Below are 15254 nucleotides of genomic sequence, written 5' to 3'. Positions count from 1 at the left end.
TCTCAGCCCCTTACAGCTTTACCTTTTCAAGAACCAGAAGAAGAGGCATTAAGGAGAGTGTTATATTGCGTTTGGTTTATATGTTGTTGTATTGTTTTGATTATTTTATTCCCTCGTCTTTGTTATTACAATTTTGTAAGAGGGATAGGAGTTGTATGTTTTATATGTATATTATATTATAAGATATTATGTTAAGAGTCTTGTATATGAATCTATGCCTGCTTGTTTTTGTTTAAGATAAAGTATTTATTTTCCGGTTTTCAAAGAAATCAGCGATACAGTGTCGAGACACAGGCTCCTATTTTAATATTAAATATATGAAGTAGTCGTAATACTCCTTGCTATCAGAGTGGCGCAGCCGGAAGCGTAATATTCTGGTAGTGAGGGTGTTACAATTTTAGGTTGGTATATAACATGTTAGTTGGAGTTACTATTTTCATGTTAGTTAGAGTTACTGTTTAGTGTTTACATGTTAGTTAGAGCTATAGAGTTACTGTTTACATGTTAGTTAGATTTATTGTTTATTGTTTACATGTTAGTTAGAGTTACTATTTACTGTTTACATGTTAGTTAGAGTATATAACATGTTAGCTAGATTTTTTATGTTATTATTTTCAAGTACAGTTGCTGTTTACTATTTATAACATGTTAATTAGTATAAGTTATTAGTTAATTGTTAATAGTTCAGTCAGAATGGTTAGTTTAAGTTGTGAGTTAAATGGTAATTGGTGGAATAATTAGGGTTATTATATTAAAAAGAAACATGATTAGGAAAATTTAGTTTTCAGTTAGTTATTGATTAGTACATTTACAGAGTTGATGGCTTCATGTAGTTGGTTTACATTTTAATTAGTAAGTTTATAAACTGATTAATATGTAAGGTAGACAATTAGCTGGTTTAGGGTTGTCTTTTAAAAATTTACTTAATGTGAAAGGAACTGAGTTCAATATATGTTATTTTATTTTACTAGAGTGTGGTTAGATGGAGTAGCAGTTATTGGGCTACGAGCATTCGCTTTACAGATTGGATCAAGCTAAGCATATTGCTAGCAGACTTGATCGAGTGGTACACTTTTATCACTCTTGTTTATTATATTGTAATAAACAGTGAATTTGTAATTTTATGTGTCAACCCTCTTTTTTTAAATTTTTTTATTTGGTAGGCACCTCGGATCTTGCGCACCAGACGAAATTCGATGAGACGCTGGTTTGAGCAGATTAGACCATATCTCAGGCGAGCCGGGTTTGAGCATGTGGCGTATATGTGAAGTTCGAGCACGATTGGCCATTAGCATCGGCGTTGATAGAGAGGTGGAGACCTGAGTCTCACACGTTTCATCTACCATGCGAGGAGATGACTATCACCCTGCAGGACGTGGCCTACCAGCTACGACTCAGGATCGATGGTGATCCTGTTAGTGGCTGCATTGGTGGTGAAAGCAGCACCATGATAGATGGTCCATTAAGGACTTTTGCCAGCAACTACTGGGTGTTGTTCCTGTCCCAGAGGATAGACAATCACAGACCAAGTGGACTGTCAAGCTCACATGATTTCACAAAACCGTGTGCATAGAGCTGGAGTAGGATGCCACTGAGGAGCGCCTGTTGTGGTACATGAAAGGGTATATCATCAAGTTGATCGAGGGTATCTTATTCCCGGATGCATCTGACTCTCGAGTACACATCAGGTGGCTACCGCTCCTAGAGGACCTTGACAGATGTGTGAGTTATCATGGGGCTCGACTGTGCTGGCATGGCTGTACCGCCAGATGTGTCGTGCCACGGAGCATGGTCAACGCAATTTGGGTGGTTGCGTCAGTTTGCTGCTCTCCTGCGCCTATCATCATATTCCGCTGCTACGACCCAATGGATTTGATACTCGTCGATTTCCGCTGGTTGAGAGGTAATATTTGCTTTTGTAATTTTCTTCATTAGTTAATGAAATTGAGATATAACGTGAAATCATTTGTGGTATTGTAGGTGGGTTGAGTACCGTCCAGATAATGCTACAGGCGAGCACAGGCTTAGGCATTACAGGCACACCCTGAATTGGATCGGCATCCTCAACATAAGTGATAAAGATTTAAGAATTAAATTTTCATGTTAATTAATTTATCATCTTGTATATGATACTTCTTACGAGTTCAGAATTAAAATTTTATGTTAATTACCTTATTAATGAACAGGTTGACTGGACGTCGTATGCTGGAGTTAAACCCCAAAATGGTCCCTGAGATTGGCGTTTTGAACTGAAATCGTCCCTGAGATTCCAATTGCACCAATTACGTTCCTGAGATTGAAAAAAATGCACCATAGTAGTCCCTGACCCATTTTCCATTAACGACGTGATGACATGGCATGATGACGTGGACTGTAAGTGACACGTGTCACTTCATGATTTGGCCACGTGTAATGGTAGGATGACGTGGTGACCAGTGACACGTGGCATGCTGACGTGGATAGTTGTTCCATGTGTCACAATGTTATTTGGCCACGTGTCCAGTTGTGCCACGTGTCGCAGCAGTATTCGTCCACGTGTCATCCATTATGCCATCGTTGTATATGTACCAAATTAGTCCCTCACTTTGCATTAAGTGGCTCATTTTAGCCCCTGAAATTGAATGTCGTGCACCAAACTAGTCCCTTCACCAATTTTTTCTCATTTTTTTTAAATTTAAAATTTTAATATCTTGGATACACTAATTTCAATTCTATTTTTTCATATATCGTTTAAATACAAGTGCTTTTATAAAAAAATTTAAGATTTTAGTTTTAATTATATAATTTTTTTAATAATTTAATATTGATAAATTTTGTAATATATAAGTATGTTATTATAAAAAAATTATATGATTGATTAGACACATTTTTTTCATAAAAAAACATGTGTTTTTAACAAGAAATTAAAATAAATATTTTTTTCTTATGAAATACACATTTTCGTTATGTATAAATGAGCTAGATTGAAGGCACTTCAACCACCCTCACTACCACTTTTGATCTCTGTAGTCTAGACGAAAGAGGTCGGAGATGATAATGAGGGAAGCTTGAAATGCCTTCACATCAACTCCAAGACAGCGGCTATTAGAGGTATCCGCAAGAAAAAAATATTTTATAAAAGTATTGAAAGAGGTTGGAGATGGTAGTGAAGGTGCTTGAAAAGCCTTCATGTCAACTCCAAGTCGGCGAATAAGGTATTCGCAAGGGAAAAAATATTTTATAAAAACACTTTTATTTGAAGAACATATGAAAAAATAGAATTGAAATTAATGCATTCAAAAATATTGAGAATTTTGAATTTATAGAAAAAAATGAGAAAAATTGGTGAAGGGACTAGTTTGGTGCACGACATTCAATTTCAGGGACTAAAATGAGTCACTTAATGCAAAGTGAGGGACTAATTTGGTGCATATACAACGATGGCATAATGGATGACACTTGGACGAATACTGTGGTGACACGTGGCACAACCAGACACATGGCCAAATAACATTGTGACAAGTGGCACAATTATCCACATCAGCATGCCACATGTCATTGGTCACCACATCATCTTGTCATTATACGTGGCCAAATCATGAAGTGACACGTGCCACTTACAATCCACATCATCATGCCATGTCATCACATCGTTAATGGAAAATGGGTCAGGGACTACTATGGTACATTTTTTTCAATCTCGGGGACGTAATTGGTGCAATTGGAATCTCAAGGACGATTTCAGTGCAAAATGCCAATCTTGGGGACCATTTTGAGGTTTAACTCCGTATGCTGACCCACAGCTGCATGGTCCTGTTCCACCAGGGATAGCTGAGGCTGAAGCCTCGGCGGCAGTTGTATGTCCCCTCCTCTGCTTTGCTATCGTCGAGTGGCATCAGGTCGACCGGGTTGTTCGTTAGTTCGGTGGCTTGCAACACATTCCGACCAGGCCCCTCGCTATCGATGAGATGCATAGGCACAATGATCGGTTCGGGTGAGGCAAGTGGTTCCCGCATTTCCTGGGTGGCTGGCATGAGATGTGGAAAGCTCGTGCCGACCAAAGACTCCACATACACCGTCACATAGACTTGAGTCCATCGCGGCCATACATGACCTGGTATCTTCAATGGGTCCATATCGAGTTGTTTGGTCAGGGTGACCAACACTTGGTGGCTAGCGGGTTTGTGCCAGATGACCTGCCGATTCACCATCTAGATGCTCCATATTTGTATCAGCCAGAGGATGGTGACCTTCCAGAGCTGCGGCCAGTAGCTGGGGTAGGGAGAGGTAGGGGCGGGAGAGAGGTAGAGGTAGAGGGAGACGCAGTGGAGGGAGAGGGAGGCAGGGGGTCCCGGAAGTTGCCAGAGACAAAGATTTTGTCAGTCCCCAGCGCATGTGGTAGAGGATGTTGTGCAAACGAGTGGTACTCTCTTAAGACCCTTCCCCGGAGACTACTTGTCCCTTAGACCACCTGGGTCACTTCCTTCAGAGGCGGGGCCCAATCACCAGGGGCATACACTAGCACCCGGCCCTAGTGTGCACTTTGACAGGGACAATGAAATGAATGTTACCAGGCAAGTACATCTACATAGCAAATAACCAACGAGAAAGCTTGTTGTATGACTCCTCCCAATCGCCATATATTCTAGCAATGACTCTCTGCTTTGCAAGCCAAATCTTTCTGTAGGACGCCATGTAACTGAAGTGATTCTCCACAGCTCCTTACAAAACCCTAATGCTGATTGTTGGATCTGCTTTGACCATTGTGAAATGTGTTGAGCAATCACCTTTGAATCCAACCTACGATGCTCTTGGCCCATGGATGTTTGCATGCAAGTATGAGGACCATTGTATCTCCTAACCTCTCATTTTTCTTGCTTTCAGCAATATGATATGCGTATGCTCCAGGAACAACCGGGCCCAAACTGGATACACTGTACATTAACCGGTCACTCTCTACTATTTTATACTCCACATCCCTCCTGATGTTGTACCTTTTAACTGCCAACATGACTTCTTCCTTGTTCTGAAATTATTATCCAACCTTGAACTCATTGCTTGGATCCTCTTCGAGGCCTCTCTGGGTAAACGGCCAATCCAAAGTCATTGCATCGAGATTCAACCTGGAAAAGTGATCCGGCCGGTCATATGGTCGAGAAATGGCAGGATGTGTCAAAGCAATTTGTGTGTCACTGTATTAGTTCATCTCTTCTTCCTCGTCACCATCATCAAGAATTTCTATTGGTTCATCATCAACATTGTCTCTGTCATCAGGGTTAACTTCATGTTGATCCATCATCGGATCCCTGATTGCAGAACCCTCATGACTTTCAACATTATCTTCCATCATATCAGCATTACCAACTTCAATGTTAGAGACCTCTTGACTACCTTCAGGCGGCATATTTAGATCGACCATCGTCCTTCTAATATTTTGTCTAACAGCTCCACTTAACGGACTATCCTCGATAGTATCCACAGATGATCCTCGTCCACCCAACTCAATGAGGAACGTGAATAATTCCAATAGATGAACATTTGTCCATCGGTTGTGCCACGACCTTATAAGACGTACGTCCTTATCGTGACGTAACTGATACCTGATTCAAAACAACAGAAATATTTCTCAAAATCGTAGTCTAATAAACATAATAACAACAGAGCCAAGACAACTGTGACATACCTTTTATAAAACAAATTGTCATCTACTTCGATCGGATATCTGTAGTAAAATTTTTTTCGCTCTTTTCGTCTGTTGCTGTCGAACAGAATGCAATATCAAATTCTTCAATGCTGTTAGACTTTTAACTTTCGGTGTCATGTACATAATAATCGGTTGCTCAGACTTAAAAATGATAGAACTTTCTTTATCATACATTATTTCACCATCATAATGAATGGATAACAATGGATTCATTGACATTGTAGAGAAAAAATGCATGCCAAGAATGAGAATCAAAGAGGAGAATGAAATTATGATTTTGAGCTCCGTTCTCCAATGGCCATGTTTTTATTTTGAAAATTCCACTTGAAGTTCGCCGAAAGTCAGAAAAACTCTATATAAATTATAGAGGTCGTTCGGCGACGAACTTGTCTTAAATTTCAAAAAAAATGTGTATGAAAAATTAAGAATAAAATAATTGGTTTAGAAAAATAATCATTTTTTATTTTATTTCAGAGAAAAAAAACGTATGATATATAGAACATCGTATTAAAATACAGAACAAAATAAGATAATAAGATATTGAATAATACAAAATATAGTAAGTAGAATGTACATGATAAGATATAGAACAACAGTTTAAGATGTTGAATAACATGAGATAGAGTACGAAAAGGGATAGTAAGTGAACATGATAGAACATAATATGACAAAATAAAATAAGTAAAATTAACACAGTAAAACAGAACACGATAATACATAATATGTAAAATACTTAAATATTGGTACGATTTGGTAAAATTTTGATTTTTTAAAAATGATAATAATTATGTTTAGTAAATTAAAATAAAAATAATTTTTAATAAGTATAAACTAAAAAAATTATATTTGATAAAATTATTTTTAATATTTAAAATAATTTTAATAGATATAAATATAATAAAAGGTAACAATAAACATAAATTTTATTAATACATAAAGTTATATTTAATTTTTTTTTAATTTTAAAAGACACGAGTTAATTTTAAAAGGTAGGATAAAGTATATTTTTTATCTCTAACGTTTATAATTTTTTTTAAAAATACCTTTAACATTTAATTTTATTCAATTTTATCTCTAATATTTTTTATTAATTTAAATTTGTCTTTAATATTTTTTATTTGTGTCAAAACTATCTTTAAAAATTTTTAATTTTGTCCTTAACGATTTATATGAAATGAATATCTATAGATAATTTTAATTTAAATTAAAAATGTTAGAAATAAAATTAAATGTAACTAATAGTTAGAAATATTTTTTAAAAAAACAACAAATATTAAAGACAAAAAACATACTAGAAGGAATCTTACAAATATACAATTGCAATAAAAAGTTGAATCTCATCAATTTTATTTGAAGTCAAACTGCCTGTTTAAGTTTTATCAAACTTAAAGAATGAATATTCATTCGTCCCCTAACAATTATATCGAAAGACAATGAAGTTCTAAGAAAAAAAACTTAATTTGGTTTTTGATATTTTTTTTGGAGACTTAGTCTGTGTAAAAAAAACAACATTAACTTTTTTTGGTACAAAAACTATAAAATTAAATCTCAGAATCGGATTGAATATTATTTTTATTAAGAACTTCATTGTCTTTTAAAATAATTGTGAGAGGCTATTTTAGATTTTTCTCAAACTTAAAAGAGTTGTTTTCAAATAGTCAAATACGATGACCAAAATTTTATGCATAAAATGGAAAGGAATCGTATGATTAAGATTAGTACTAACACTATAGTAACGATATGAAAGTGTAATACCTTCCTAATCCTATCCACAATTATAAAATAGTGACATCCAAATCATTCTTTGTTAAATGGTAAGTTGGTAACAGTAACTAAGACACTTGCTCTCTTTTAATACGAAGAATTTACGAAAAACACATATCAAGAAAAGGAACCGGAGAAGGTGATGGATTCAGCAAGAAGAAGCGAGCGAAGCAGAGTCCACAGTAGCCGATAAGGCGCATACAGCACCAGAAGGAACATGAGCTCCGCTCCTCTTTCGCCTAGGTACCATCTTCGCCGGTCGCATGCCGCTGCGAAAAGCCTTGGAGATGAGTTCTCTGCCGCCGCAGCACGTTTCCTCGCCGTCACCACCGCCGCTGATCTTCCTTTTGGGCGCAAACTGCGAGTGGTTCGCGATCTGAAGGCGGCTATGGTGAGGATCAGAGGATGAAGGAGGAAAGAGGAAGTTGTTGTTGATGGAGTTGTTGTTGCTGCTGCAGAGTTTCTCCAACGAAGTGACGCAGCATTCTTGCCAGTTGAGCTCGTTGAGGTCGGCAATGGCGTCCTCCACCGTCAGAACCGCGAACGCCGAGACGACGCTACTGTGGAGTGTGGAGCGAGTTCACCGCGTCCACCAACACCTTCTGTGGAAAAATCACAGTGAAGTTTCTTGAATTTTTCAAGAACGGCTCCAGAGTTACAAGAAGCAACATACGTAATAATGAAGACTTGACATTCATCGAATTTCTAAAAAGCAGAGAATAGGTGACATTTTAGAGAGAGAGAGAGAGAGAGAGAGAGAGAGAGAGAGAGAGAGCACAAAACCTTGGGAGTGTGGTGAATCTTCTTGAAGCCGTGAATGCGAATGATCTGAAGTAGGAAACAGAGAAGAAAACACGTCGTAATGAAGATCGATTATGGAGAAATGGAAATCAGAGCAAATTGAAAAGTGAAAGCGAAACCTGATTGAGTTGAAACATGGTGAGGTCGAGGGAATGGCGAGAACGCAGGAAATGGATGTAGTCGTCGAGGAGAAGCTTGTCATTCCTCACTGACCGCTTTTTCGTGGAGCTGGCGTTGTTCACCTGAGACTCCATGGCCATCAATGCTGCTTCTTGCGCCATTGAAGAATTGAATCAGAGAAGGAGAATCAGAAGAAGTGGGATTTCTTTGATGATGAGTTCGTTGCGAATTTGTTATGGCGCGAGCTTTCTCTCCTCTCACACTCGCCCTTCCCGTTTTGTAACTGTTTACCTGATGTGAGTGTGAGCTCAGTGATTAGTGAATGCTGTATATGCTGAAAGATTATGGGGCAAATTTAATTTTACTTAGTATAAGATAATTTGCTTATTATTAAGGTTTTTTTCCTGAAATAAACAAAAAAATTTTTCAAACCCATCCTTTCACAAATTTTGAAGTCATTATCGCTCTCCAATGGTTTATAGGAGTACATAAAAGTACGCTTCTTTAATATTATCGGTGACAATAATAATTATTAAGAAAAGTACAAGTAAATAATAAAAATATTAAATAATATAAACAATAGATATATCGGATGTTCATTTTATTAGTTTATGGATGGTTATTTTAATATTAAAATTTAAAGGGTTAATTTGGAGATGTAGTGTGTTTTTATTTTATTGGTGGTTGTTTATATTGTTCAACAAATTCATTGTCCCCCTAGCATTCCCCCAACCATTATCATTGTCTCAAAAGATACACAGGTGTATATGAATAAGCTATATTTAACGAAGATTTTTTTATTATAAATTAAAAAAAAATCACTATCTCCCAAAAAAACTACGATTTATTCGTGTGTATTTTTGTGTACTTTTTTATATATTCTGAAGACGATGATAATGATTGTCATGATTAACTTTTAAACTTCTCTTCTCACCCAATCTAATATTTATGAAAAAATGTAGTAAAATTCACCGGAAATAAAACGAACTCTATTAAAATAATGGAGTTCGTCGGAAGTGCAACAAATTTGTCTTAAATCTCAAAAAAATTATATTATGAAAATTAAAGTTTAAAAATTGGATTTGAAAAAATAATAATTTTTTTATTTTATTTCAGAAAAAAATCCTTATTATTAATTGAAGGATCAAATAATTGAGTTTTAAATCCTAATCCATCAAAGGATTGACTTTAGGCCATTAGATTTTAATAATAAGGTAAACTACTAATTATACATTTTAATAATTTTATCATTCATAAAAATGTATTTAAATTTTGTTTTCAACAAAAAATTCTTTAAGAGATTGTGCGGGAGTATGTACTCCTCATCTAGCGTCTCATGGGTTCGTCCACGCTTTGATAGAGTTTTACTGCGCCGCCTCCATGATTACACATTTCTTTGTCTTTTCTTTGTCAAAGTCTTTTCCATCTTCTTCTACTTTCTTCTATTAATTTCTTTTTAGTTTTTAATTCACCCTCACTTGGTTCCCTAATTTTAGTTTCCTCTCTTAATTCATTCCTACGCTGGATTTCTTTTTTAATTCACTCCGTTTTCTAATTCACTCATTCCATATATCTTATATCTCTTCGGAACCATCAAATACCAAGTCTGATTTTCTCTACTCCATGAGCAATAAATCAGAGACTCAAAATCTCCCATAAATTTCACAGTGATATTGTCTCTGATGCTACGACGGTGGAGGGTGCCAGCCTTCAAGTGGTACCCAAAGAAATATGAAACTGCTCTCGTGGAATCGTCGGGATTTGGGGAGACCCATGACAATCCACAATCTTAAAGAGATTTGCAAATCCTACTCCCCCGAGATTGGTTTTATCTGTGAAACAAAAAATCAATCTCGACAAGTTGAAGAAAAACTAAGATCTTGTGGTTTCAAGGAATGGTTTATTGTGGATCCGGTGATTAGAATACAACTTTCTTCCATCAGAAATTTAGAAATCGAACCCGAAGAAATAAAATTTGGCAACTAACTAGCGGTGATGTGAAGTGGCTACTTCAAACGCTGGTATTGCTTCTATGGCTGAATCTTATTTCAAGGACATTTTCTCTTCCACTTGTCATGAGAACCCTGGACCTCTATTTACTAAATTTGAACCCAAGGTCACAGCTCACATGAACCGTAGGCTTCAAAGGTCAGTGACAATGGAACAAGTAAAACGTGCAACATTTAGCATTCATCCTCAAAGTGCTCCAGGAGATAATGGTATAACAGCAAAATTTTTTCAAAGCTTCTGGAACATACTTAATAGTGATGTGTTTCAAGCAGTTAAGAGCTTCTTTTTCAGGGGCATAATTTTAAATGGTTTTAACCACACTCAGATTTGTCTTATTCCCAAGATTTATGATGCTAAAGATATGACCCAGGTAAGACCAATAAGCCTATCCTCAGTCCTTTACAATATTATCTCTAAAATACTTGTATATAGACTTCAGCGTATGATGAATAGACTAATTATCCCTACGCAGAATGCTTTTATAAAAGGCAGATTAATTTCTGATAATATCCTAATTTCTCATGAGTGTATGCATTACTTAAAGAACAAAAAAAAAAAAGGAGAGTCGAAAATGAAATGGCGCTAAAATTAGATATGAGTAAGGCATATGATGGGGTGGAATGGCACTTTCTTTGTTTTATATTGGAGAAGTTTGGTTTTAACTCCTGGTGGATCATGTGGATTCGAGAATTAGTGACAACTATTTCTTATTTTGTCATTGTGGAAGGACAACCATATGGTTTCTTCAAACCAAATAGATGTATTCGACAAGGAGATCCTCTATCTCCCTATCTTTTTCTTTTCTGTGCAGAAGGTCTCTCCTTCTTGCTACACAAGGAAGAACAAAATAGACTAATTTAGGGTCTTCAGATACATAAGCGATGTCTCAAGGTCAACCACCTCCTCTTTGCTGATGATTCCATCTTATTCTATAAGGCTAATCCTGAAGCATGTTCAAACATCTTGCATTTATTGAATTCTTATGAAAGAATCAGTGGCCAGAGGGTAAATCTTAATAAATCTGCTGTATTCTTTAGCCACAACACTCCCTCCACTACTCGTACACTACTGGCTAACTCTATGAATATTAATCATATTGGAGCTCAGGATAGATACCTTGGTTTACCTTCTACAGTCTCTAAATCGAAAAAGGCTTCTTTTAGTATGATCAAAGAGAAGGTTTGAAAAAGAATCCAAGGGTGGAAGCACAATCTTCTATCATCAGGTGGTAGACAGGTATTGCTTAAGGCAGTGAGAGAAGCTATTCCTATTTATACATTGTCTTGCTTCAAGTTTCCTGATGGTTTAATTTCAAAAATTCACTCTCTACTTTCTCAGTTCTGGTGAGGACAAAAAGGTTCTAAAAGGCGGATGGCTTGGATTATCTAGGACACTATGACTCGCCCACGAAGATAAGGAGGCCTCGGATTTAAAGATCTCAGAATCCAAAATCTGGCGCTTTTAGGCAAACAGTTTTAGCGACTCGTAACACAGCCTACTTCCCTAATATCCAAAATCCTAAGAGGTAAATACTTTAGCAATGGTAATGTTATAACGGCAGAAATTGGAGTCTTACCTTCTTGGGGATGGAGGAGCATACTGGAAGGCCGAAAGATTGTTGAAAAAGGTCTTAACTGGGCTGTGGATACTGGAGAGAATATCCAAACCTTTGAGGATCCTTGGATGCCTCCTCCATATCCTTTAATGATTTCTGACATGCCAAACGGATAGGCTATTTCTGAGTTGGTTTCAAGAGTTAAAGATCTAATTACTGAAGATAGGAATTGGAATCAGAATCTCATTCAAGAATTATTTTTCCAAGACGTTGCAGACATGATTTTGTCAGTTAAAATTCAGCAGAGTAGGGACAAATTGCAATGGGATTTGAACAAATCCAAGTAATATGATACATCTTCAGGTTATAGAATTGGCTATTTATTTTACCATCCGCCTCTGGAGCTTTGCCCTAATTATATGCAGCAAAAAAGTCGTAGATTGATCTGTGGAAGTTGAACTTGCCTCACAAAATTAAGCTATTTATCTGGAAAGCTCTCCATTGCCGGCTTTTGGTGCTTGCTCAAATTCATCACCGCATCCCATCTATATCGCAGTATGCCCCTGCTGTTATGAAGCAACAGAAACAGTCACTCATTGTTTGATCGATTGCTCTAGAATTAAAGAAGTATGGTCTCAGAGTTATCTTTGTGACTGTCTTCCTCCTCAAAGTCCTAACGACTTTTGGATATCGTAGACTGCATCAACAGAGATGCTTAACCCGTTGAAAAATGTTGACCGTAATCCTCAATTACTTGCCATCATTTGTTGGAACTGTTGGAAAGCTCGCAACCAGTTAATTTTTGAAGGTTCTACTTTAATGTCCTCTGTCATTCTAGCAAGCTCTGTCAAGTTGCTCTGTGAAATCCAAAAAACTCCCAGTTTAGATAGTCATCTCCATGAGGCAAACTCTTAGTTTCATTCAATTTGATTTATCATTCTTTCTTCTTTAAGATTTTTCTTCGTTTTTCGACCATACACCGTTGGATGAATACCTTCAGTGTATTGTTTTGGAAAATCCCCACCTTTTATTATGCTGTCCTTCTTTTGAACTTCTTTGTATTTTATTTTTCAATAATTAATGAAATATAACCTTACTATCTTTGGAAAAAAAAACAAAAAGTCCTTAAATAATTTAAAAATTTGATAAAATATTCAAAAAAAACCTATTTTTTTGTAAGTGATAAATGATTTTTATATTTGACAAACTATGTATACATTTAATAAAAAATTTTATAAAAATATTAAAATAACTATTTCAAAAATACACACAAAAAATTAGATAAAAAAATAATCTCAATATTTTTTATTTGTAAAAGTATTATTAGTGGAGACAAAAAAAAACTATATACCTTGCAAAAAATCACCTAATTTTAAAAATAAAAAAATTTTATTTTTTTAATCAAGCTTTCAAAAAATTGTATCAAAATTCAATTTCTAAAAATATTTTTTAAAAATACATATTTAATGATAGATATTTTTGTCGCGTTTTAAAATTATTTAAGGGTATTTTTGTCGATAATAAAATTTAAGTGCATTTTTTTCAGTGACAAAATTATTCATGTGTATTTTTTGTGGTTTATTTAGTCAATACAAATACTAAATTGTCAATAAATAAATTTTATTAATTCATGTGTATAAATTCTGACAAATATAAATATAAATACAAACTATATATTTTATGTGTATAAATTTTTATAAATATAAGTACAAAGTAAATTATTAATTGGCTATGTGTTTATTTAAAGTAAGACATGTAATATTGTTGAAAGCCAATACATCGTGCAAATATATAACATTATCACAAATTACAAGATATAGTTATCCCATAAAAAAAACTTGTATACTTTTTGGATAGAAAATAACTTTTAGAGTTTAATTTTAATATATTATTAAAAAATAAAAATAAAATTTGTTTTAAATATTAAAAACAAAGTTAAATTATTTAAATAATATAAATATTTGTAAGAAATAAATATTTTCTAAAATTTAGAATTGAAATCGAAATCGTTCCTAATTTTAAAATTATATTTAAGGTTAAAATTATTTTTAAAATTATTTTTTTAATTGAAACTGAGAAGAAAAATCAAAGAAAGGATGGGGAAGAAGATGAAGAAAGGAGAGGGAGAGGGAGAGGGAGAGCGGGAAGGAGACGACAGCGTCGGGGTAGCAAGGAGCCGTCGCGATAGCCATCGTCAATGATGGAAGACAAGAGCGAGAAGTAGATCTGATACAGATTTTTCATAAAACTATTGGCAAGTGCACCAGATCGCATCAAATAATACCACGATGAGTGGGTTATCGTTCCTACAAGGATTAACGAATCAAGCAACAATAATCAATTGGCTATTCTAATTAAACAAGTCAATTTTGAATGGGAATCAATTAAGACAATAACATAAAACTATATAACTTGGCAGTAAGTAAATGATTGAATCTAAATAACAAGAAAATAAATAGCAGAATGATAAATGACTGAAAATAATCAATGGATTAAGGACATAAACAGAGAATAGATCTATATTGTAGAATTGAAATAAGGCAATAATTGAAAGTAAAAATCAAACAATTAAGAGAATTATATTATGGTAAACATTGAGATTCAGAGATGTTAACTCCTTTGAAATTATAGATTTCAACTCTATCTCAATCATGCAATTATTGATCTCTAGCAAATCTTAAGTAGTTGAACCCAATCTCTTGGTAATTCAACCTCTCTTAACTTGATCAATTGCCAATGTATTAATCTAATTGCTCATGAGGAGAGATGAAAATTGGTCTCTTATTTAGAGGCACACAATTTTTTGGATCTGAATTTAGTTGATTATATGTCACATATCAAATCTAAATACAAGATCAGAATAATTGAGAGAGAGAATCTTCAAGCTTAATTCCTATGAATCAACCTCTCAGTTAATCAAGGAATTTAACCCAGATTCAAACCACCTCTCAGTTCATTTGATCATTCAAAATAAGAATGAAAATCCTCTCTCAGAAACAACAATGCATAGATTAAAGATAGAGAATCAATGAATTCATTCCATTAGGGATTAACAGAACTCTTCCCCTCAATGAGAAGGAATTAGTCATTCATTACTCTAGAATTACAGAATTCAAAATGTTCAAAAGTGAAAAAATGGTAAAAGTCCCTTTTCGAATGCTCTCCTTCTCCTTTTTATACTTCCTTCCTTTGCCCTTCAACTTCAATTCAAATTTTCATCCAATGCTAAGTCCAACTCAAGGTCCAATTCAACTCAACACAGCCCATGAAAGCTAGCAAAGTTAAGCTTCCTAAAAAATTCTACCAAATTAGATGGTTAAT

The sequence above is a fragment of the Arachis hypogaea genome, chromosome 3, assembly GCF_003086295.3.
Source record: "Arachis hypogaea cultivar Tifrunner chromosome 3, arahy.Tifrunner.gnm2.J5K5, whole genome shotgun sequence".
In the NCBI taxonomy this organism is placed as follows: Eukaryota; Viridiplantae; Streptophyta; class Magnoliopsida; order Fabales; family Fabaceae; genus Arachis; species Arachis hypogaea.
This window is presented reverse-complemented; position numbering follows the sequence as displayed.